Source organism: Mastigoproctus giganteus, chromosome 3 (assembly GCF_048544385.1).
Source record: "Mastigoproctus giganteus isolate SK-2022 chromosome 3, ASM4854438v1, whole genome shotgun sequence".
In the NCBI taxonomy this organism is placed as follows: domain Eukaryota; kingdom Metazoa; phylum Arthropoda; class Arachnida; order Uropygi; family Thelyphonidae; genus Mastigoproctus; species Mastigoproctus giganteus.
In genome coordinates this window covers 54665583-54690808 of record NC_143577.1, presented here as the reverse complement: position 1 = coordinate 54690808, position 25226 = coordinate 54665583, and the positions used below count along the sequence as shown (strand labels likewise).

Here is a 25226-nt window from a genome sequence, read left to right as displayed (position 1 = left end):
CATTATGCAAGCTGTTTTTATGAGCTGTACGTTGGTGAAATCGAAACAGGTTCTTTTAACCAGTCCAAGGGATTTGGAGGACTTAGCTGTAGTTTTATTTACATGTGTGTTGAAGTTTCCCTTCTCAGAAAACCATACTCCCAAATCTGAAACCTCATGTATTCTCAATAGCTCATGATTATTAGCTTTATAGGGATAATTAATCTTGTGTTTTTTGTAATAATCTGCGACAGACATGGTGCAGCATTTGTTTAAGTTTAGTGTTAGACCATTGTTTGTGATCCATCAGGTGATGGTGTCTAGTCCATTTTCCAGTGATTCACAGTCTTGTGTTGTTTTGATGGTTTTGTATATTTTAAGGTCATCTGCATATGAGAGCACTTTGATGTCAACATGTTGCATACAATCTTGTATGTCGTTAATATATACAGCAAAGAGTAGTGGCCCCAGAGGAGAACCCTGTGGGACTCCCCTTTGTATATGTAAAGTGGAGAAGTATCTTCTTTCAAAATGAACTCTGCTTTTCTTGTTTTCAAGGAAGTTAGACATAAGTGATAAGGCATTACTTGATAAACCTATGTTTTTACGACGCTCTTTCTCCTTAGTTCCATTAAATAACTGGATTTATGAATTTTCTTGCATTTTATGTGTATCTTAATGCAGTGATCGTCCAAGCTTCGTGCCAACGCTTCAGCCAGCATCTTATTTGCATAAATAGCAGAAATTAAACGTTCAGTGACGAGATCTAATTGGTAAATGTTCTGGTATCGATGGATAAGAAAATTCATTGGACTTCGATAGCACCGGGATTCAATTGTTTTGTTTGTTTTTTTCCCAAAGACACGTGGCAGCTATTACAAACACACCTGTCGTCAACAATCTCATCTGGAAATTTCTGAAGTACAATTTCATTGGCCAAAGCTGGAGGACGTTTCATATCATTTTTGTACCACAGATGATCACAAATGGAACCAAAGCCCTTATTCCAAAATCTTCTTTCAAATTCTTTGTATGTGGAATGATGTTTGTTGTAATTTAAATAAGGCAAAGCAGGAGTAGATTCTTCAGAAACTTTCAAACGATTTAATCGAGGGAAAATATGTCGCGTCGAATGCAGATCCGAACTAGCAAAGCTTGCAATTGATTGCTCCCGACTTGTTGATGGCTGATTCAATTTAGAAAGTCAACGGGAATGTCGAGAACGTGAAATTTTTTTCATCATTTTTGCACGTTCTCAACATTCCTGTTAACTTTCTGCAGCTGGTTTATAATCTTCTTCGGTTTAGATATATAAGCGAGCCTTATAGGTTTATTCGCTTTCAGTGTCGGTTTCTGCCAACGCAGGCTAAAATGTAATTTTATTTATTTACTTTTTTTTTTCGTTTATCTTATCATGAATGACGAAAGAAAATAAATACACTTTGAATTTTTCAAATCGGTTCAGTAGAACTGGAGTTGTCACAATATGAGGTGACTACAGCTAGTCACTGCCCAGTGAAGAGTAATAAAACAGGTGGAGACTGATATTCGCGATCGCAGCTAACTGAGTAGTGGTGGATGACGTTGCTACTTCCGTCACTCGATTTCGTGACATACTTCTGCTCCAAAAACTACGTGAATGCGCATAAAATTATATAAAGTGCATACTTCTTTTATAATGTTTTTAAAAAATTCCACCAGGTGGGACTACAAAAATACACCCTGTAGGACCATTGTATTGCTCCCCTCCACGGTAATCTTTAGTAAAAAGGCAAAACAATGTCACGCTAGAAGGAAAACGTGAGCTACAGAATTATTCACTCTAAGCATGGCCAATCAAATCAATATGAGCTAGAAATTGGTGTTTTCTAAAATATTCTATAATTAAAAGTAATTTAAAAATTCTTCCAAAGATTAGAGGATATATCTTATTTAACATATATTATATCAATATATTATATATGTAAATATCAATTTGTCGAGTAAAATTAATTTATTATAATAATATTAATTGTAAATGTACTATTAATACATATAGTAGAACCCGGATAAAATGTTTTCCGAGAAAATGGAGGTTTAGAACTTCTTAAGAGGGGAAACTTCTTAGAAGGGAATATGACCTAAGGATATGAAATACTGTATTAACTGCACAAATAAATATGACTTGGTTTAGTTTGGTCTAGAATTTTCCAGCGCATTATCAAAAACGGCTATTATGCGCCAAGGCAAGGTAAAAATACAATCAAAAATACAATGGTAACTTTGAAAAGTTATTTGGTCAAAACGTTTAGAATGCATATATGTATACTGGAATTCTTGAAGTCACTACTTACGACCAGGGTCCTTCACCTGACTGTGAATAAAAAATATTTCACAAGGAAAGTTTGTGTAGGTGTTCCCCAGGACGGAGTTCTTTCAGGGCTCATCTTTATGGCTGCCATTCACCCATTCCTATGCCAGCAAACAGAATTTATTAGTTATGCAGACGACTTGAAGCTCCTCTTTCGGATCCACGCGATCGCTCGACCTGATTATGTTTCTGAAACCATTATTAACAGCTTTAAGAATTTGATTACATACTTGGCACAGTTTTCTCTTAAGATAAATATAAACAAATCTGCACAAATGGTGTTCTCACTAAAATCAAACCCAACGCAACTAAACCTTGAAAATCCACGGTACCCCCGTCACCCCAGTCACCAAGCAAAGAGATCTCGGCGTTATCTTCGACCCTAAACTCAGTTTCAAACACCATGTTGCAGACATTCACAACGAGGTCTGCAGATCCAGATGGCTTGCCAAACAACACCTCCTTCATGTCACAGAGCCTGATTACACGCTCAAATACATATAGCGGTTTCTGCAGCCAGTCATCACCTATGGTTCAGAAATCCAGAAATCTGGGCGTCAGCAACGAAAACCACGCTAAAAACCATTGCATCTGATAAGTACTGGCTTCTTCAGTGGATCCTCTTCAAGCATAAACTCCCACCACTCACACATACTTTAGATATCACCCAACTTCTCAATTATAGAAAAGTCTCCAATCGGATATTCACCTTCCGCTTGCTCGTGTCAATTAAAATGATAGCGGGTGAAGTCAATACGCCAAGTTTTTGGCAGATTTGCAATTGGAGGATCCCCCGAAACCTTTAAGAGCCCTCCCCTCTCTGCAGTCTGTGGCGTGGAGACTCAGGAAAGGCGATAGATTCCTGCCCATGGAGATGCTCCACAACGTCCATTAGATGGATGTGGACTACAAAAATTCATAGAGGACAAATCGTACAGAAGACGCATCATCAGGAAAAGCCGAGTGACTGCCATCGTCTTTTCATCGCTTTTCATGTTCTGTCATTTCCCATGTTAATATTAATTTTATATGTAAAATATGTAATTATAGGTTTTATGTAATTTTTCCTGTATTAGTTATTTTATGTTAAACCCCTAGCATTGTTGCTGTTAATTATGTAACCATTCACTTCCTGCAATAAAGATATTACCTATGTATAAAAGGCCATTTATATATATATATATATTCTAAAAATATATGCTTTATTTTATATATATGTATATAAATTAATAAGTTGTAAAAAAGTAAAAAGAGTTGACACCTTGTCATTGTCGGATAAAACCTGACTGAGTGTAAGAGGCTCAGTCAGACGGTTAAAAGCGGTAAAACGAGTATTGCTAAAATCTAGACAGTCGGTTAAAATGTGTCCGATAGATAAAACCATGTCGTAGGACCCACACATAGGAGGGTCATCAGTCCCCAGCAAATACGAATGTGTCAGATGACTGTGTCCTATGTGGGTCCATACAAGAACAACTTCCTCCTTACGATTCCTGCGCAGACTTGACATCCACGGTTCAATTACAGGCTTCATATGATATAATTTGTTCGTAGTCTGTCTATTCCATGAATCCTGCCATTGGGAGTGTATCTTTTGATGTATTATTTGCCTGTAGTCTACATAGGGGACTGACAGGCAGCGATTATTATTGGGAATTGCTGATTTGGCTACGATGTCAGCCAAATAATTTCCCCTAATCCCAATGTGGCTGGGAATCCAGCAGATGATGGAGAATTCATGGAGAGAGTGGATCTTCTGCTGAACCCGAGACAGAATTGGGTCAGGATTATACATCTTCTTCTTCTTCAAGAGGAGGGTTTCCATTTACAATGGGTTTCCTCAGCCTACAAGTTATTTCTTGTTAGGAATTTTTTCCCGCCATAAAATGCGGTTCAAGGTGTCTTGGTCGGTTAAGCCTCGGGCTGTCATGCACTCCCGTACTCCATCCATCCATGTCCTCCTAAATCTTCCTCTTCTCCTTCTTCCAGGAGGTATCCATTCCAGGATAGCCTTTGGATATCTGTTTTCTTGCATCCGTTTTACATGTCCATACCATGTTAGACGCTTTTCTTTGATGGTGTCAATAATAGTCTTTTTCACTTCCATTTTTTCCCTTATGTCTTCATTCCGTTTTCTGTCTCTTCTAGAAGTTCCTGCTGAGCGTTTCCAAAAATCCATTTCTGTGGAGAGCAATTTGTTTACGGCTCGCCTATTCAATGTCCAGGTTTCCGCTCCATACAACAGAAGACTTTGTACAATCGTTTGAAATATGTTTCTTTGTTTTATTTAGGATATTTTTGCTCCACAGAACAGAGTTTAACGTCCCAATAGCCTTTCTGCCGTCTGTAATTCTCTTATTGATCTCTGCTTGGGATGATCCATCACTTTGTAAGATTGATCCCAAATATTTGGATTTATCGACTTGTTTGATTTTAAAACCTGCAATATTTAGAACGTGTCCTGGCCCTGAAGACAACATTTCAGTCTTGCTAAAATTGATTTTTAGACCCCATTGTTTATATTCCTCAAACAATTGACGACATGCATACTTTGCATCTTCTAAGTCTTGTGCTATCACCACCTGATCATCTGCAAAAAAGTAAATTGTGAATGTAGGTGTTCTTATTAATCGGCAATCCCATTTTATTACATTTTTTTTTTTTTGACCAGGATCTTAGGCAGATGCCGATATAAATTTTGAAAAGTGTTGGTGACATGCAACAACCTTGTAATAAGCCTTTTGAAGTGTGGAATTCAGGTGAAAAAGCTGATCCCACTTTAATTCTGCATCTATTATTCCTGTAAATTGCCTTAATAATGTTAATCAGTTGTCCATCAATATTTGCCTCTTTCAGTGCTTCCCATAAGAGTTTTCTTGGAACACTGTCATATGCCTTTTCAAGGTCAATGAAAATCATAAAGATTTTTTTTCCTTTTGATTGACATTTTTCAACGATCTGTCGTACTGTTGAGATATGATCTATACATGACCTCCCAGCTGAAAAACCACTTTGTTCTTCTGATACCTCGATTCGGGCTTCTAAATGGTTCCTGATCCATTTTCCAAGGATCTTTAACAGCGGGTTCAGGACGCATATTCCTCTGTAATTTGAACAGCTTTTCCGATCGCCCTTCTTATAAATTGATGTAATATATCCTGTTATCATTTCTTTCGGTATTTCTTCTCCTCTCAGTATACTATTTAACAGTTTTTGTATCAGAACAGCCACTCCATATTTCAGAAGTTCCATGTAAACTCCTCCAGGTCCAGATGATTTGTCATTCCTTCCTTCCTTCCTTTAGCAGGAGTTCCACTTCCCTAACAGAAACTTTTAAGCCGGAGTCTTCTACACCAAAATCCTCCATCGTCTTGAACTCTTCCCGGTCTTCTTTTAAAAGTCCTTCATAGTACTCCGTCCAGTCTTTCAAAGGTATTAATTGCAAGCCAGCATTGTGTTTATTCTGTTTTCTTAAGGACCTTCCACGATTCCGCTGATTGCTTGAAGCCCAATTTGCTATTAATAGTTGCGCATTTCCTTTCCCTTTCTTCATTTTTCGCTTCTACTACCAACCGATTGTCCTTTTTCTTTTTTTCAACATAAATGTTCCTATATGCATCATTCCTATCACCCAGCCATTTCTGATATGCAAGTCCCTTTTCCTCTACAGCAGCTCTTACTTTTCTGTAATCCAGGTCTTTTTTGGTCCTTGGCTCTTCTTTTTGCCCAGGATTTCATGAGCTATTTTTTAACAGTATTTTTTAAATATTCGTAGATTTCTTCAGTATTACCGTTTATCTCTAGGTTAATTGCAGCATCCAGTCTCTGGGTGAAGTTGTTTCTAATGCTGTCGTCCTGGAGTAGGTTAACGTTAAATTGATCCATTTGTAGCATTTCTCCTTCCCTGCATTGTTGGTTGTCCACACATATGTTATTAATCCAGTTCCACCTCAGTGTTGTTTTAACAAGAAAATGGTCAGATCCATATTCAGCTCCTATATAAAACTCTGACATCTTTCAATATATATGTCCCTGAATGTTTTGAAATAATGTAATCTATAACTGATCTAATTTGTCTTGTCTCCTGTGACCATGTGTATTTATGGATATCCTTATGTTGGAAAAATGTGTTGTTTATTCTCAAGTCGAAACTGTTCACAAAGATTGCATAGTCTATCTCGGTTCTCATTCCTCTCTTTCTCTCCAAATCTTACAATAACTTTGCTATTTTTGTTCAGTTCCTACTCTTGCATTGAAATCTCCATTAGAAATATATCTTTATTCTTAGGAATTTTTCTATTAGTTCTCTCAGATCCCATATTCATCCTTCAAGGTATCGGCGGTGTCATTAGTCGGGGGTATATTCCCAAAATGCATATTTCTCTCCGTACATTTTCAGTTCCAATGAGATCATTCTTTCATTAATAAATTGCCAGTTTTTGATGTTGTGTCTCAATTTCTTTTTAACAGCAATAGAAACTCCTGCTCTTGCTCTTCACCCTTATCAACTCCACTCTAAAAATGGTAGTATTCTCCCATTATTTTCCTCTCCACATCCCTTTTCCTTTGTCTCTGATAACACGACGATGTCTAACTTGAATTTTTCCAGTTCATCAGAAAGAAAGTTTCTTTTAGTTGAAAGGCATTGAATATTCCAGCATCCCAAATCATAGACCTTTCTCCGTTTGCCGAGTCGTTCCCGAAAGTGCAGTTCCATTTTCATTTCACTTGTAGGACGTTCATCATTTGTATATTTTTTACACTGAACGAGGAGCTAGCCCGTTGCAGCAACCCCCAAACTCGAGGGCCGGGGTATCTCTCTTAGTCTGGCCCCTACCCTTTGATCTGTCGGCTTGGGAGGCCCCTACCAGTAGCTAAGCTACCACCAGATTAGCTCTCCGGATCATGGGGACACACAAGCCACCCCCCCACCCACTGCGACAAGGTGGAGAATACCATCGGGGGAGCAGGATTATATATCACCAATAATAAAGCCTGCAAGATGCTAAAAGAATCGGAATATAAAAGAACCGTTGGTGCTGGCATTTACTAATATGATCCAAGGTTTAACTCTATAGCGTGCAGCTCCAAACTTCGTACCAACGCTTCAGCCAGCATCTTATTTGCATAAATTAAACGTTCAGTGACGAGATCTAATTTGGTAAATGTCTGGTATCGATGGATAAGAAAATTCGCTGGACATCGATAGCACCGTGACTGAATTTTTTATTTATTTTTTTCCAAAGACACGTGGCAGCTATTACAAACACTCCTGTCGTCAACAATCTCATTTGGAAATTTCTGAAGTACAATTCCACTGGCGAAGCAGGAGGAAGTTTCATATCATTTTTGTACAACAGACGATCACAAATGGAGAAAATCGAATCAAGCCGTATTCCAAAATCTACTTGCAAATTCTTTGTATGTGCAATGATATTTGATGTATTTTAAATAAGGAAAAGCAGGAGTAGATCCTTCAGAAAGTTTATCTAATCGACAGAAAATATGTCGCATCGGATGTGGATCCGAAATTACAAAGCTTGTAGTTGATTTTTACCGGCTTGTTGATGTCTGATTTAATTTAGAACGTCAACGGGAATGTCGAGAACGTGAAGTTTTTTTCTTCATTTTTGCATGTTCTCAACATTCCTGTTAACGTTCTGCAATCTTCTTCGGTTTAGATATAAGATTATTGGCTTTCACTTCTGTTTCTGCCAAAGCAGGTCTAAAATGAAGTTTTATTTATTATTTATTTATTTTGTTTTTCTTATAGATAATGACTGGAAAAAATGGGTACACTTCGGATTTTTCAAATCGGTCCAGCAGAACTGGAGTTGTCACAAAATCGGGCGACGCCAGGTAGTAAATGCACAGTGAAGTGTAATAAAACAGTCGCAGCTGACGGAGGTGGGTGGTGGATGAAGTAGCTACTTCTGTCACCCCATATTGTGACATACTTCTAGTTCAAAACTAACTGGATGCACATAAACTTTACATATTTCTCTTGTTATGTTTTTAAATAAACCCACCAAGTGGGACTACAAAAATACGCCTGTAGGCCCATTGCTCCCCTCCCACGGTAATCTTTAGTAAAAGGCGAAAGATTATCACGTTTGAAAGGAAACCTGAGCTACCAAATATTTCACTCTGAGCATGGCCAATCATATCAATATGAGGTAGATATTGGTGTATTCTACAAAATTCTATAATTAAAACTAATTTAAATACTCTTCAAAGATTAGAAGATATATCCTACTTAATATATTTGGTATCAATATATTATATATGTACAGAGCACTTTATCGAGTAAAATTATCCGATAAATTACTCGAGTGTATATTATTTACAATTTGTCGTTTAGCAAAACATCTTTTGATCCACCGAATTCACAGGAATGATTAGAAGCAATAAGTCTCTTTCCTGAGACCAATGTAGTAGAGCTGCACATTTGACCATACTGTATATCAATAACACTTGCAACTCAGTGATTACAATTGTTGAAGCTGTTATGCTGTGGGCCAATTGTCCAATTGCTCGTAGCATAACATACAATAGGAATAATATATATTTGTAGTACAGCTTGAGAGTGGAAGGTTTCAGACGCCAAGAAACGTTGGAAATTCTGATTATTTTCCATGTCAAAATCTAGATTTCGCTTAGTACATATTTAGCACAGGAAATGAATTGAAGTTTCTTATCTGATATAATTGCTATGTGTTTGTTCGAGTTAACTAATTTTATTGATTATTCTTTAATCTTAATTCTTCGAGCTGTATATGTGGAATGATGTTTGTTGTAATGTAATTAAGCAAAGCAGGAGTAGATTCTTCAGAAAGTTTCAATCGATCTAATCGACGGAAAATAGGTCGCATCGGATGTGGATCCGAAATTGCAAAGCTTGTAGTTGATTGGTACCGACTTGTTGATATCCGATTGAATTTAGAACGTCAACGGGAATGTCGAGAACGTGAAAATTTTTTTCTTTCATTTTTGCATGTTCTCAACATTCCTATTAACGTTCTGCAATCTTCTTCGGTTTAGATATAAGATTATTGGCTTTCATTGCCTGTTTTCTGCCAAAGCAGTCCAGAAATGAAGTTTTATTTATTTATTTTGTTTTTCGATTTTCTTATAGATAATGACTGGAAAAAATGGTTACACTTCGTATTTTCAAATCGGGTCCTGCAGAACTGGAGTTTTCACAAAATGGGACGACGCCAGCTAGTCACTGCACAGTGAAGAGTAATAAAACAGGTGGAAACTGATTCTCGCTTTCGCAGCTGACTGAGTGGTGGTGGATGAAGAAGCTACTTCTGTCACCCATGTGGTGACATACTTCTAGTCCAAAACTAACTGGATGCACATAAAACTTTATACATTTCTTTTGTTATGTTTTTAAATAAACCCACCAAGTGGGACTACAAAAATACGCCTGTAGGCCCATTGTATTGCTCCCCTCCACGGTAATCTTTAGTAAAAGGCGAAAGATTATCACGTTTGAAAGGAAACCTGAGCTACCGAATATTTCACTCTGAGCATGGCCAATCATATCAATATGAGGTAGAAATTGGTGTATTCGACAAAATTCTATAATTAAAAGTAATTTAAATACTCTTCCAAAGATTAGAAGATATATCCTACTTAATATATTTTGGTATGAATATATTATATATGTAAATAGCACTTTATCCAGTAAAATTACTCAATAAATTACTCGAGTGTATATTATTTACAATTTGTCGTTGAGCAAAACATCTTTTGCTAAACGACAAACGACAAACCACCGACTTCACAGGAATGATTATTAGCAATAAGTCTCTTTCCTGAGACCAATGTAGTAGAGCTGCACATTTGACCATACTGTATATCAGTAACGCTTGCACTCAGTTATTCCAATTGTTGAAAGCTGTTATGCTGTGGGCCCAATTGGCCAATTGCTCGTAGCATAACATACAATCGGAATAAATATACATTTGTAGTACAGCTTGAGTCTGGAAGGTTTCAGACCCGAAGAACCGTTGGAAATTCTGATTATTTTCCATGTCAAAATCTAGATTTCGCTTAGTACACATTTAGCACAGGTAATGAATTGAAGTTTCTTATCTGATATAATTGCTATGTGTTTGGTCGAGTTAACTAATTTTATTGATTGGTCTTTAATCTTAATACTTGGAGCTTTATATGTGGAATGATGTTTGTTGTAATGTAATTAAGGCAAAGCAGGAGTAGATTCTTCAGAAAGTTTCAATCGATCTAATCCACGTAAAATATGTCGCATCGGACGTGGATCCGAAATTGCAAAGCTTGTAGTTGATTGGTACCGACTTGTTGATGTCTGATTTAATTTAGAACGTCAACGGGAATGTCGAGAACGTGAAAGTTTTTTTCTTCATTTTTGCATGTTCTCAACATTCCTGTTAATGTTCTGCAATCTTCTTCGGTTTAGATATAAGATTATTGGCTTTCATTGCCTGTTTCTGCCAAAGCAGTCTAAAATGAAGTTTTATTTATTTATTTTGTTTTTCAATTTTCTTATAGATAATGACTGGAAAAAATGGTTACACTTCGGATTTTTCAAATCGGTCCAGCAGAACTGGAGTTGTCACATAATCGGGCGACGCCAGCTAGTAAATGCACAGTGAAGTGTAATAAAACAGGTGGAAACTGATTCTCGCTTTCGCAGCTGACTGAGTGGTGGTGGATGAAGTAGCTACTTGTGTCACCCCATATTGTGACATACTTCTAGTCCAAAACTAACTGGATGCTCATAAAATTTTACGAATTTCTTTTGTTATGTTTTTAAATAAACCCACCAAGTGGGACTACAAAAATACGCCTGTAGGCCCATTGTATTGCTCCACTCCACGGTAATCTTTAGTAAAAGGCGAAAGATTATCACGTTTGAAAGGAAACCTGAGCTACCACATATTTCACTCTGAGCATGGCCAATCATATCAATATGAGGTAGAAATTGGGGTTTTCTACAAAATTCTATAATTAAAAGTAATTTCAATACCCTTCCAAAGATTAGAAAATATGACCTTCTTAATATATTTTGTTATCAATATATTATATATGTAAATAGCACTTTATCGAGAAAAATTACTCGATAAATTACTCGAGTGTATGTTATTTACAATTTGTCGTTTAGCAAAACATCTTTTGATCCACCGACTTCACAGGAATGATTAGAAGCAACAAGTCTCTTTCCTGAGACCAATGTAGTAGAGCTGCACATTTCACCATACTGTATATCAATAACACTTGCAACTCAGTTATTACAATTGTTGAAAGCTGTTATGCTGTGGGCCCAATTGTCCAATTGCTCGTAGCATAACATACAATAGGAATAAATATACGTTTGTAGTACAGCTTCAGAGAGTGAAAGGTTTCAGACCCCAAGAACCGTTGGAAATTCGGATTATTTTCCATGTCAAAATCTAGATTTCGCTTAGTACATATTTAGCACAGGTAATGAATTGAAGTTTCTTATCTGATATAATTGCTATGTGTTTGTTCGAGTTAACTAATTTTATTGATTGTTCTTTAATCTTAATACGTGGAGCTTTATATGTGGAATTATGTTTGTTGTAATGTAATTAAGGTAAAGCAGGAGTAGATTCTTCAGAAAGTTTCAATCGATCTAATCGACGGAAAAAATGTCGCAACGGATGTGGATCCGAAATTGCAAAGCTTGTAGTTGATTTGTACCGGCTTGTTGATGTCTGATTTAATTTAGAACGTCAACGGGAATGTCGAGAACGTGAAAGTTTTTTTCTTCATTTTTGCATGTTCTCAACATTCCTGTTAATGTTCTGCAATCTTCTTCGGTTTATATATAAGATTATTCGCTTTCATTTCCTGTTTCTGCCAAAGCAGTCTAAAATGAAGTTTTATTTATTATTTATTTATTTTTTTTTTCTTATAGATAATGACAGGAAAAAATGGGTACACTTCGGATTTTTCAAATCGGTCCAGCAGAACTGGAGTTGTCACAAAATGGGGCGACGCCAGCTAGTCACTGCACAATGAAGAGTAATAAAACAGGTGGAAACTGATTCTCGCTTTCCCAGCTGACTGAGTGGTGGTGGATAAAGTAGCTACTTCTGTCACCCCATATTGTGACATACTTCTAGTCCAAAACTATCTGGATGCACATAAAACTTTACATATTTCTTTTGTTATGTTTTTAAATAAATCCACCAAGTGGGACTACAAAAATACGCCTGTAGGCCCTTTGTATTGCTCCCCTCCACGGTAATCTTTAGTAAAAGGCGAAAGATTATCACGTTTGAAAGGAAACCTGAGCTACCGAATATTTCACTCTGAGCATGGCAATCATATCAATATCAGTAGAAATTGGGGTTTTCTACAAAATTCTATAATTAAAAGTAATTTCAATACCCTTCCAAAGATTAGAAAATATATCCTACTTAATATATTTTGTTATCAATATATTAAATATGTACAGAGCACTTTATCGAGTAAAATTACTCGATAAATTACTCGAGTGTATATTATTTACAATTTGTCGTTTAGCAAAATATCTTTTGATCCACCGACTCCACAGGAATGATTAGGAGCAACAAGTCTCTTTCCTGAGACCAATGTAGTAGAGCTGCACATTTGACCATACTGTATACAATAACACTTGCAACTCAGTTATTACAATTGTTGAAAGCTGTTATGCTGTGGGCCCAATTGTCCAATTGCTCGTACCACAACATACAATAGGAATAAATATACGTTTGTAGTACAGCTTGAGAGTGGAAGGTTTCAGACGCAAAGAACCGTGGGAAATTCTGATTATTTTCCATGTCAAAATCTAGATTTCGCTTAGTACATATTTAGCACAGGTAATGAATGGAAGTTTCTTATCTGATATAATTGCTTTGTGTTTGTTCGACTTAACTAATTTTATTGATTATTCCTTAATCTTAATTCTTCGAGCTTTTTATGTGGAATGATGTTTGTTGTAATGTAATTAAGGCAAAGCAGGAGTAGATTCTTCAGAAAGTTTCAATCGATCTAATCGACGGAAAATAGGTCGCATCGGATGTGGATCCGAAATTGCAAAGCTTGTAGTTGATTGGTACCGACTTGTTGATATCCGATTGAATTTAGAACGTCAACGGGAATGTCGAGAACGTGAAAATTTTTTTCTTCAATTTTGCATGTTCTCAACATTCCTATTAACGTTCTGCAATCTTCTTCTGTTTAGATATAAGATTATTGGCTTTCATTTCCTGTTTCTGCCAAAGCAGTCTAAAATGAAGTTTTATTTATTTATTTTGTTTTTCAATTTTCTTATAGATAATGACTGGAAAAAATGGTTACACTTCGAATTTTTCAAATCGGTCCAGCAGAACTGGAGTTGTCACAAAATGGGGCGACTCCAGCTAGTCACTGCACAGTGAAGAGTAATAAAACAGGTGGAAACTGATTCTCGCTTTCGCAGCTGACTGAGTGGTGGTGGATGAAGTAGTTACTTCTGTCACCACATATTGTGACATACTTCTAGTCCAAAACTAACTGGATGCACATAAAATTTTACATATTTCTTTTGTTATGTTTTTAAATAAACCCACCAAGTGGGACTACAAAAATACGCCTGTAGGCCCATTGTATTGCTCCCCTCCACGGTAATCTTTAGTAAAAGGCGAAAGATTATCACGTTTGAAAGGAAACCTGAGCTACCGAATATTTCACTCTGAGCGTGGCCAATCATATCAATATGAGGTAGAAATTGGTGTATTCTACAAAATTCTATAATTAAAAGTAATTTAAATACTCTTCCAAAGATTAGAAGATATATCCTACTTAATATATTTTGGTATGAATATATTATATATGTAAATAGCACTTTATCGAGATAAATTACTCGAGTGTATATTATTTACAATTTGTCGTTTAGCAAAACATCTTTTGATCCACCGACTTCACAGGAATGATTAGAAGCAACAAGTCTCTTTCCTGAGACCAATGTAGTAGAGCTGCACATTTGACCATACTGTATATCAATAACACTTGCAACTCAGTTATTACAATTGTTGAAAGCTGTTATGCTGTGGGCCCAATTGTCCAATTGCTCGTAGCATAACATACAATAGGAATAAATATACGTTTGTAGTACAGCTTGAGAGTGGAAGGTTTCAGACCCCAAGAACCGTTGGAAATTCGGATTATTTTCCATGTCAAAATCTAGATTTCGCTTAGTACATATTTAGCACAGGTAATGAATTGAAGTTTCTTATCTGATATAATTGCTATGTGTTTGTTCGAGTTAACTAATTTTATTGATTGTTCTTTAATCTTAATACTTTGAGCTTTATATGTGGAATGATGTTTGTTGTAATGTAATTAAGGCAAAGCAGGAGTAGATTCTTCAGAAAGTTTCAATCGATCTAATCGACGGAAAAAATGTCGCAACGGATGTGGATCCGAAATTGCAAAGCTTGTAGTTGATTTGTACCGGCTTGTTGATGTCTGATTTAATTTAGAACGTCAACGGGAATGTCGAGAACGTGAAAGTTTTTTTCTTCATTTTTGCATGTTCTCAACATTCCTGTTAATGTTCTGCAATCTTCTTCGGTTTAGATATAAGATTATTGGCTTTCATTGCCTGTTTCTGCCAAAGCAGTCTAAAATGAAGTTTTATTTATTTATTTTGTTTTTCAATTTTCTTATAGATAATGACTGGAAAAAATGGTTACACTTCGGGTTTTTCAAATCGGTCCAGCAGAACTGGAGTTGTCATAAAATGAGGCGACGCCAGCTAGTCACTTCACAGTGAAGAGTAATAAAACAGGTGGAAACTGATTCTCGCTTTCGCAGCTCACTGAGTGGTGGTGGATGAAATAGCTACTTCTGTCACCCCATATTGTGACATACTTGTAGTCCAAAACTAACTGGATGCTCATAAAATTTTACGTATTTCTTTTGTTATGTTTTTAAATAAACCCACCAAGTGGGACTACAAAAATACGCCTGTAGGCACATTGTATTGCTCCCCTCCACGGTAATCTTTAGTAAAAGGCGAAAGATTATCACGTTTGAAAGGAAACCTGAGCTACCGAATATTTCACTCTGAGCATGGCAATCATATCAATATCAGTAGAAATTGGGGTTTTCTACAAAATTCTATAATTAAAAGTAATTTCAATACCCTTCCAAAGATTAGAAAATATATCCTACTTAATATATTTTGTTATCAATATATTAAATATGTACAGAGCACTTTATCGAGTAAAATTACTCGATAAATTACTCGAGTGTATATTATTTACAATTTGTCGTTTAGCAAAATATCTTTTGATCCACCGACTCCACAGGAATGATTAGGAGCAATAAGTCTCTTTCCTGAGACCAATGTAGTAGAGCTGCACATTTGACCATACTGTATACAATAACACTTGCAACTCAGTTATTACAATTGTTGAAAGCTGTTATGCTGTGGGCCCAATTGTCCAATTGCTCGTACCACAACATACAATAGGAATAAATATACGTTTGTAGTACAGCTTGAGAGTGGAAGGTTTCAGACGCCAAGAACCGTGGGAAATTCTGATTATTTTCCATGTCAAAATCTAGATTTCGCTTAGTACATATTTAGCACAGGTAATGAATGGAAGTTTCTTATCTGATATAATTGCTTTGTGTTTGTTCGAGTTAACTAATTTTATTGATTATTCTTTAATCTTAATTCTTCGAGCTTTTTATGTGGAATGATGTTTGTTGTAATGTAATTAAGGCAAAGCAGGAGTAGATTCTTCAGAAAGTTTCAATCGATCTAATCGACGGAAAATAGGTCGCATCGGATGTGGATCCGAAATTGCAAAGCTTGTAGTTGATTGGTACCGACTTGTTGATATCCGATTGAATTTAGAACGTCAACGGGAATGTCGAGAACGTGAAAATTTTTTTCTTCAATTTTGCATGTTCTCAACATTCCTATTAACGTTCTGCAATCTTCTTCGGTTTAGATATAAGATTATTGGCTTTCATTTCCTGTTTCTGCCAAAGCAGTCTAAAATGAAGTTTTATTTATTTATTTTGTTTTTCAATTTTCTTATAGATAATGACTGGAAAAAATGGTTACACTTCGAATTTTTCAAATCGGTCCAGCAGAACTGGAGTTGTCACAAAATGGGGCGACTCCAGCTAGTCACTGCACAGTGAAGAGTAATAAAACAGGTGGAAACTGATTCTCGCTTTCGCAGCTGACTGAGTGGTGGTGGATGAAGTAGTTACTTCTGTCACCACATATTGTGACATACTTCTAGTCCAAAACTAACTGGATGCACATAAAACTTTACATATTTCTTTTGTTATGTTTTTAAATAAACCCACCAAGTGGGACTACAAAAATACGCCTGTAGGCCCATTGTATTGCTCCCCTCCACGGTAATCTTTAGTAAAAGGCGAAAGATTATCACGTTTGAAAGGAAACCTGAGCTACCGAATATTTCACTCTGAGCGTGGCCAATCATATCAATATGAGGTAGAAATTGGTGTATTCTACAAAATTCTATAATTAAAAGTAATTTAAATACTCTTCCAAAGATTAGAAGATATATCCTACTTAATATATTTTGGTATGAATATATTATATATGTAAATAGCACTTTATCGAGATAAATTACTCGAGTGTATATTATTTACAATTTGTCGTTTAGCAAAACATCTTTTGATCCACCGACTTCACAGGAATGATTAGTAGCAATAAGTCTCTTTCCTGAGACCAATGTAGTAGAGCCGCACATTTGAGCATACTGTATATCAAAAACATTTGCAACTCAGTTATTACAATATTTGAAAGCTGTTATGCTGTGGGCCCAATTGCTCGTAGCATAACATACAATAGGAATAAATATACATTTGTTGCACAGCTTGAGAGTGGAAGGTTTCAGACCCCAAGAACCGTTGGAAATTCGGATTATTTTCCATGTCAAAATCTAGATTTCGCTTAGTACATATTTAGCACAGGTAATGAATTGAAGTTTCTTATCTGATATAATTGCTATGTGTTTGTTCGAGTTAACTAATTTTATTGATTGTTCTTTAATCTTAATACTTGGAGCTTTATATGTGGAATGATGTTGGTTGTTATGTAATTAAGGCAAAGCAGGAGTAGATTCTTCAGAAAGTTTCAATCGATCTGATCGACGGAAAAAATGTCGCAACGGATGTGGATCCGAAATTGCAAAGTTTTTGTTGTTTTTTACCGGCTTGTTATGTCTGATTTAATTTAGAACGTCAACGGGAATGTCGAGAACGTGAAAGTTTTTTTCTTCATTTTTGCATGTTCTCAACATTCCTGTTAACGTTCTGCAATCTTCTTCGGTTTAGATATAAGATTATTGGCTTTCATTTCCTGTTTCTGCCAAAGCAGTCTAAAATGAAGTTTAATTTATTATTTATTTATTTTGTTTTTCTTATAGATAATGACTGGAAAAAATGGATACACTTCGGATTTTTCAAATCGGTCCAGCAGAACTGGAGTTGTCACAGAATCGGGCGACGCCAGCTAGTAAATGCACAGTGAAGTGTAATAAAACAGGTGGAAACTGATTCTCGCTTTCGCAGCTGACTGAGTGGTGGTGGATGAAGTAGTTACTTCTGTCACCCCATATTGGGACATACTTCTAGTCCAAAACTAACGGGATGCACATAAAACTTTACATATTTCTTTTGTTATGTTTTTAAATAAACCCACCAAGTGGGACTACTAAAATACGCCTGTAGGACCATTGTATTGCTCCCCTCCACGGTAATCTTTAGTAAAAGGCGAAAGATTATCACGTTTGAAAGGAAACCTGAGCTACCGAATATTTCACTCTGAGCGTGTCCAATCATATCAATATGAAGTAGAAATTGGTGTATTCTACAAAATTCTATAATTAAAAGTAATTTAAATACTCTTCCAAAGATTAGAAGATATATCCTACTTAATATATTTTGGTATCAATATATTATATATATAAATAGCACTTTATCCAGTAAAATTACTCGATAAATTACTCGAGTGTATATTATTTACAATTTGTCGTTTAGCAAAACATCTTTTGCTAAACGACAAACGACAAACCACCGACTTCACAGGAATGATTAGTAGCAATAAGTCTCTTTCCTGAAACCAATGTAGTAGAGCCGCACATTTGACCATACTGTATATTAATAACACTTGCAACTCAGTTATTACAATTGTTGAAAGCTGTTATGCTGTGGGCCCAATTGTCCAATTGCTCGTACCACAACATACAATAGGAATAAATATACGTTTGTAGTACAGCTTGAGAGTGAAAGGTTTCATACGCCAAGAACCGTGGGAAATTCTGATTATTTTCCATGTCAAAATCTAGATTTCGCTTAGTACATCTTTAGCACAGGTAATGAATTGAAGTTTCTTATCTGATATAATTGCTATGTGTTTGTTCGAATTAACTAATTTTATTGATTGTTCTTTAATCTTAATACTTGGAGCTTTATATGTGGAATAATGTTTGTTGTAATGTAATTCAGGCAAAGCAGGAGTAGATTCTTCAGAAAGTTTCAATCGATCTAATCGACGGAAAAAATGTCGCAACGGATGTGGATCCGATATTTCCAAAGCTTGTAGTTGATTTGTACCGGCTTGTTGATGTCTGATTTAATTTAGAACGTCAACGGGAATGTCGAGAACGTGAAAGTTTTTTTCTTCATTTTTGCATGTTCTCAACATTCCTGTTAATGTTCTGCAATCTTCTTCGGTTCAGATATAAGATTATTCGCTTTCATTTCCTGTTTCTGCCAAAGCAGTCTAAAATGAAGTTTCATTTATTATTTATTTATTTTGTTTTTCTTATAGATAATGACTGGAAAAAATGGATACACTTCGGATTTTTCAAATCGGTCCAGCAGAACTGGAGTTGTCACAAAATCGGGCGACGCCAGCTAGTAAATGCACAGTGAAGTGTAATAAAACAGGTGGAAACTGATTCTCGCTTCCGCAGCTGACTGAGTGGTGGTGGATGAAGTAGCTACTTGTGTCACCCCATTATGTGACATACTTCTAGTTCGAAACTAACTGGATGCACATAAAACTTTACATATTTCTTTTGTTATGTTTTTAAATAAACCCACCAAGTGGGACTACAAAAATACGCCTGTAGGCCCATTGTATTGCTCCCCTCCACGGTAATCTTTAGTAAAAGGCGAAAGATTATCACGTTTGAAAGGAAACCTGAGCTACCGAATATTTCACTCTGAGCGTGGCCAATCATATCAATATGAGGTAGAAATTGGTGTATTCTACAAAATTCTATAATTAAAAGTAATTTAAATACTCTTCCAAAGATTAGAAGATATATCCTACTTAATATATTTTGGTATGAATATATTATATATGTAAATAGCACTTTATCGAGATAAATTACTCGAGTGTATATTATTTACAATTTGTCGTTTAGCAAAACATCTTTTGATCCACCGACTTCACAGGAATGATTAGTAGCAATAAGTCTCTTTCCTGAGACCAATGTAGTAGAGCCGCACATTTGAGCATACTGTATATCAAAAACATTTGCAACTCAGTTATTACAATATTTGAAAGCTGTTATGCTGTGGGCCCAATTGCTCGTAGCATAACATACAATAGGAATAAATATACATTTGTTGCACAGCTTGAGAGTGGAAGGTTTCAGACCCCAAGAACCGTTGGAAATTCGGATTATTTTCCATGTCAAAATCTAGATTTCGCTTAGTACATATTTAGCACAGGTAATGAATTGAAGTTTCTTATCTGATATAATTGCTATGTGTTTGTTCGAGTTAACTAATTTTATTGATTGTTCTTTAATCTTAATACTTGGAGCTTTATATGTGGAATGATGTTGGTTGTTATGTAATTAAGGCAAAGCAGGAGTAGATTCTTCAGAAAGTTTCAATCGATCTGATCGACGGAAAAAATGTCGCAACGGATGTGGATCCGAAATTGCAAAGTTTTTGTTGTTTTTTACCGGCTTGTTATGTCTGATTTAATTTAGAACGTCAACGGGAATGTCGAGAACGTGAAAGTTTTTTTCTTCATTTTTGCATGTTCTCAACATTCCTGTTAACGTTCTGCAATCTTCTTCGGTTTAGATATAAGATTATTGGCTTTCATTTCCTGTTTCTGCCAAAGCAGTCTAAAATGAAGTTTAATTTATTATTTATTTATTTTGTTTTTCTTATAGATAATGACTGGAAAAAATGGATACACTTCGGATTTTTCAAATCGGTCCAGCAGAACTGGAGTTGTCACAGAATCGGGCGACGCCAGCTAGTAAATGCACAGTGAAGTGTAATAAAACAGGTGGAAACTGATTCTCGCTTTCGCAGCTGACTGAGTGGTGGTGGATGAAGTAGTTACTTCTGTCACCCCATATTGGGACATACTTCTAGTCCAAAACTAACGGGATGCACATAAAACTTTACATATTTCTTTTGTTATGTTTTTAAATAAACCCACCAAGTGGGACTACTAAAATACGCCTGTAGGACCATTGTATTGCTCCCCTCCACGGTAATCTTTAGTAAAAGGCGAAAGATTATCACGTTTGAAAGGAAACCTGAGCTACCGAATATTTCACTCTGAGCGTGTCCAATCATATCAATATGAAGTAGAAATTGGTGTATTCTACAAAATTCTATAATTAAAAGTAATTTAAATACTCTTCCAAAGATTAGAAGATATATCCTACTTAATATATTTTGGTATCAATATATTATATATATAAATAGCACTTTATCCAGTAAAATTACTCGATAAATTACTCGAGTGTATATTATTTACAATTTGTCGTTTAGCAAAACATCTTTTGCTAAACGACAAACGACAAACCACCGACTTCACAGGAATGATTAGTAGCAATAAGTCTCTTTCCTGAAACCAATGTAGTAGAGCCGCACATTTGACCATACTGTATATTAATAACACTTGCAACTCAGTTATTACAATTGTTGAAAGCTGTTATGCTGTGGGCCCAATTGTCCAATTGCTCGTACCACAACATACAATAGGAATAAATATACGTTTGTAGTACAGCTTGAGAGTGAAAGGTTTCATACGCCAAGAACCGTGGGAAATTCTGATTATTTTCCATGTCAAAATCTAGATTTCGCTTAGTACATCTTTAGCACAGGTAATGAATTGAAGTTTCTTATCTGATATAATTGCTATGTGTTTGTTCGAATTAACTAATTTTATTGATTGTTCTTTAATCTTAATACTTGGAGCTTTATATGTGGAATAATGTTTGTTGTAATGTAATTCAGGCAAAGCAGGAGTAGATTCTTCAGAAAGTTTCAATCGATCTAATCGACGGAAAAAATGTCGCAACGGATGTGGATCCGATATTTCCAAAGCTTGTAGTTGATTTGTACCGGCTTGTTGATGTCTGATTTAATTTAGAACGTCAACGGGAATGTCGAGAACGTGAAAGTTTTTTTCTTCATTTTTGCATGTTCTCAACATTCCTGTTAATGTTCTGCAATCTTCTTCGGTTCAGATATAAGATTATTCGCTTTCATTTCCTGTTTCTGCCAAAGCAGTCTAAAATGAAGTTTCATTTATTATTTATTTATTTTGTTTTTCTTATAGATAATGACTGGAAAAAATGGATACACTTCGGATTTTTCAAATCGGTCCAGCAGAACTGGAGTTGTCACAAAATCGGGCGACGCCAGCTAGTAAATGCACAGTGAAGTGTAATAAAACAGGTGGAAACTGATTCTCGCTTCCGCAGCTGACTGAGTGGTGGTGGATGAAGTAGCTACTTGTGTCACCCCATTATGTGACATACTTCTAGTTCGAAACTAACTGGATGCACATAAAACTTTACATATTTCTTTTGTTATGTTTTTAAATAAACCCACCAAGTGGGACTACAAAAATACGCCTGTAAGCCCATTGTATTGCTCCCCTGCACGGTAATCTTTAGTAAAAGGCGAAAGATTATCACGTTTGAAAGGAAACCTGAGCTACCGAATATTTCACTCTGAGCGTGGCCAATCATATCAATATGAGGTAGAAATTGGTGTATTCTACAAAATTCTATAATTAAAAGTAATTTAAATACTCTTCCAAAGATTAGAAGATATGACCTTCTTAATATATTTTGTTATCAATATATTATATATGTAAATAGCACTTTATCGAGAAAAATTACTCGATAAATTACTCGAGTGTATGTTATTTACAATTTGTCGTTTAGCAAAACATCTTTTGATCCACCGACTTCACAGGAATGATTAGGAGCAACAAGTCTCTTTCCTGAGACCAATGTAGTAGAGCTGCACATTTGACCATACTGTATACAATAACACTTGCAACTCAGTTATTACAATTGTTGAAAGCTGTTATGCTGTGGGCCCAATTGTCCAATTGCTCGTACCACAACATACAATAGGAATAAATATACGTTTGTAGTACAGCTTGAGAGTGGAAGGTTTCAGACGCCAAGAACCGTGGGAAATTCTGATTATTTTCCATGTCAAAATCTAGATTTCGCTTAGTACATATTTAGCACAGGTAATGAATGGAAGTTTCTTATCTGATATAATTGCTTTGTGTTTGTTCGAGTTAACTAATTTTATTGATTATTCTTTAATCTTAATTCTTCGAGCTTTTTATGTGGAATGATGTTTGTTGTAATGTAATTAAGGCAAAGCAGGAGTAGATTCTTCAGAAAGTTTCAATCGATCTAATCGACGGAAAAAATGTCGCAACGGATGTGGATCCGAAATTGCAAAGCTTGTAGTTGATTTGTACCGGCTTGTTGATGTCTGATTTAATTTAGAACGTCAACGGGAATGTCGAGAACGTGAAAGTTTTTTTCTTCATTTTTGCATGTTCTCAACATTCCTGTTAATGTTCTGCAATCTTCTTCGGTTTAGATATAAGATTATATGCTTTCACTGCCTGTTTCTGTAAAAGCAGTCTAAAATGAAGTTTTATTTATTTATTTTGTTTTTCAATTTTCTTATAGATAATGACTGGAAAAAATGGTTACACTTCGGATTTTTCAAATCGGTCCAGCAGAACTGGAGTTGTCACAAAATGGGGCGACGCCAGCTAGTCACTGCACAGTGAAGAGTAATAAAACAGGTGGAAACTGATACTCGCTTTCGCAGCTGACTGAGTGATGGTGGATGAAGTAGCTACTTGTGTCACCCCATATTGTGACATACTTATAGCCCAAAACTAACTTGATGCTCAGAAAATTTTACGAATTTCTTTTGTTATGTTTTAAAATAAACCCACCAAGTGGGACTACAAAAATACGCCTGTAGGCCCATTGTATTGCTCCCCTCCACGGTAATCTTTAGTAAAAGGCGAAAGATTATCACGTTTGAAAGGAAACCTGAGCTACCGAATATTTCACTCTGAGCGTGGCCAATCATATCAATATGAGGTAGAAATTGGTGTATTCTACAAAATTCTATAATTAAAAGTAATTTAAATACTCTTCCAAAGATTAGAAGATATATCGTACTTAATATATTTTGGTTTCAATATATTATATATGTAAATAGCACTTTATCCAGTAAAATTACTCGATAAATTACTCGAGTGTATATTATTTACAATTTGTCGTTTAGCAAAACATCTTTTGATCCACCGACTTCACAGGAATGATTAGAAGCAACAAGTCTCTTTCCTGAGACCAATGTAGTAGAGCTGCACATTTGACCATACTGTATTTCAATAACACTTGCAACTCAGTTATTACAATTGTTGAAAGCTGTTATGCTGTGGGCCCAATTGTCCAATTGCTCGTAGCATAACATACAATAGGAATAAATATACGTTTGTAGTACAGCTTGAGAGTGGAAGGTTTCAGACCCCAAGAACCGTTGGAAATTCGGATTATTTTCCATGTCAATATCTAGATTTCGCTTAGTACATATTTAGCACAGGTAATGAATTGAAGTTTCTTATCTGATATAATTGCTATGTGTTTGTTCGAGTTAACTAATTTTATTGATTGTTCTTTAATCTTAATACTTTGAACTTTATATGTGGAATGATGTTTGTTGTAATGTAATTAAGGCAAAGCAGGAGTAGATTCTTCAGAAAGTTTCAATCGATCTAATCGACGGAAAAAATGTCGCAACGGATGTGGATCCGAAATTGCAAAGCTTGTAGTTGATTTGTACCTGCTTGTTGATGTCTGATTTAATTTAGAACGTCAACGGGAATGTCGAGAACGTGAAAGTTTTTTTCTTCATTTTTGCATGTTCTCAACATTCCTGTTAATGTTCTGCAATCTTCTTCGGTTTAGATATAAGATTATTGGCTTTCATTGCCTGTTTCTGCCAAAGCAGTCTAAAATGAAGTTTTATTTATTTATTTTGTTTTTCAATTTTCTTATAGATAATGACTGGAAAAAATGGTTACAATTCGGGTTTTTCAAATCGGTCCAGCAGAACTGGAGTTGCCATAAAATGAGGCGACGCCAGCTAGTCACTTCACAGTGAAGAGTAATAAAACAGGTGGAAACTGATTCTCGCTTTCGCAGCTCACTGAGTGGTGGTGGATGAAATAGCTACTTCTGTCACCCCATATTGTGACATACTTGTAGTCCAAAACTAACTGGATGCTCATAAAATTTTACGTATTTCTTTTGTTATGTTTTTAAATAAACCCACCAAGTGGGACTACAAAAATACGCCTGTAGGCACATTGTATTGCTCCCCTCCACGGTAATCTTTAGTAAAAGGCGAAAGATTATCACGTTTGAAAGGAAACCTGAGCTACCGAATATTTCACTCTGAGCATGGCAATCATATCAATATCAGTAGAAATTGGGGTTTTCTACAAAATTCTATAATTAAAAGTAATTTAAATACTATTCCAAAGATTAGAAGTTATATCCTA

At 35.7% G+C, this 25226-nt stretch overlaps 12 non-coding genes and 1 pseudogene across 12 annotated transcripts; all 13 read right to left on the bottom strand.

Moving 5' to 3' along the window:
* Positions 1-8351: 8351 nt before the first annotated feature.
* Positions 8352-8462, bottom strand: LOC150088013 (U5 spliceosomal RNA; annotated as a pseudogene).
* Positions 8463-9731: 1269 nt separating this feature from the next.
* LOC150088012 (U5 spliceosomal RNA) lies at positions 9732-9846 on the bottom strand. Its single transcript, XR_016546808.1, has one exon. It is a non-coding gene; the product is annotated as a U5 spliceosomal RNA (small nuclear RNA).
* A 1289-nt stretch (positions 9847-11135) lies between these two features.
* On the bottom strand, positions 11136-11250 carry LOC150088011 (U5 spliceosomal RNA). Its single transcript, XR_016546814.1, has one exon. It is a non-coding gene; the product is annotated as a U5 spliceosomal RNA (small nuclear RNA).
* Positions 11251-12525: 1275 nt separating this feature from the next.
* On the bottom strand, positions 12526-12640 carry LOC150088010 (U5 spliceosomal RNA). Its single transcript, XR_016546813.1, has one exon. It is a non-coding gene; the product is annotated as a U5 spliceosomal RNA (small nuclear RNA).
* A 1270-nt stretch (positions 12641-13910) lies between these two features.
* LOC150088009 (U5 spliceosomal RNA) lies at positions 13911-14025 on the bottom strand. The gene has a single exon (XR_016546807.1). It is a non-coding gene; the product is annotated as a U5 spliceosomal RNA (small nuclear RNA).
* Positions 14026-15286: 1261 nt separating this feature from the next.
* On the bottom strand, positions 15287-15401 carry LOC150088008 (U5 spliceosomal RNA). Its single transcript, XR_016546810.1, has one exon. It is a non-coding gene; the product is annotated as a U5 spliceosomal RNA (small nuclear RNA).
* A 1270-nt stretch (positions 15402-16671) lies between these two features.
* Positions 16672-16786, bottom strand: LOC150088007 (U5 spliceosomal RNA). Its single transcript, XR_016546843.1, has one exon. It is a non-coding gene; the product is annotated as a U5 spliceosomal RNA (small nuclear RNA).
* Positions 16787-18037: 1251 nt separating this feature from the next.
* Positions 18038-18152, bottom strand: LOC150088006 (U5 spliceosomal RNA). The gene has a single exon (XR_016546818.1). It is a non-coding gene; the product is annotated as a U5 spliceosomal RNA (small nuclear RNA).
* Positions 18153-19443: 1291 nt separating this feature from the next.
* LOC150088005 (U5 spliceosomal RNA) lies at positions 19444-19558 on the bottom strand. Its single transcript, XR_016546842.1, has one exon. It is a non-coding gene; the product is annotated as a U5 spliceosomal RNA (small nuclear RNA).
* Positions 19559-20809: 1251 nt separating this feature from the next.
* On the bottom strand, positions 20810-20924 carry LOC150088004 (U5 spliceosomal RNA). Its single transcript, XR_016546817.1, has one exon. It is a non-coding gene; the product is annotated as a U5 spliceosomal RNA (small nuclear RNA).
* A 1291-nt stretch (positions 20925-22215) lies between these two features.
* LOC150088003 (U5 spliceosomal RNA) lies at positions 22216-22330 on the bottom strand. Its single transcript, XR_016546816.1, has one exon. It is a non-coding gene; the product is annotated as a U5 spliceosomal RNA (small nuclear RNA).
* A 1272-nt stretch (positions 22331-23602) lies between these two features.
* Positions 23603-23717, bottom strand: LOC150088002 (U5 spliceosomal RNA). The gene has a single exon (XR_016546841.1). It is a non-coding gene; the product is annotated as a U5 spliceosomal RNA (small nuclear RNA).
* A 1273-nt stretch (positions 23718-24990) lies between these two features.
* On the bottom strand, positions 24991-25105 carry LOC150088001 (U5 spliceosomal RNA). Its single transcript, XR_016546809.1, has one exon. It is a non-coding gene; the product is annotated as a U5 spliceosomal RNA (small nuclear RNA).
* Positions 25106-25226: the final 121 nt, after the last annotated feature.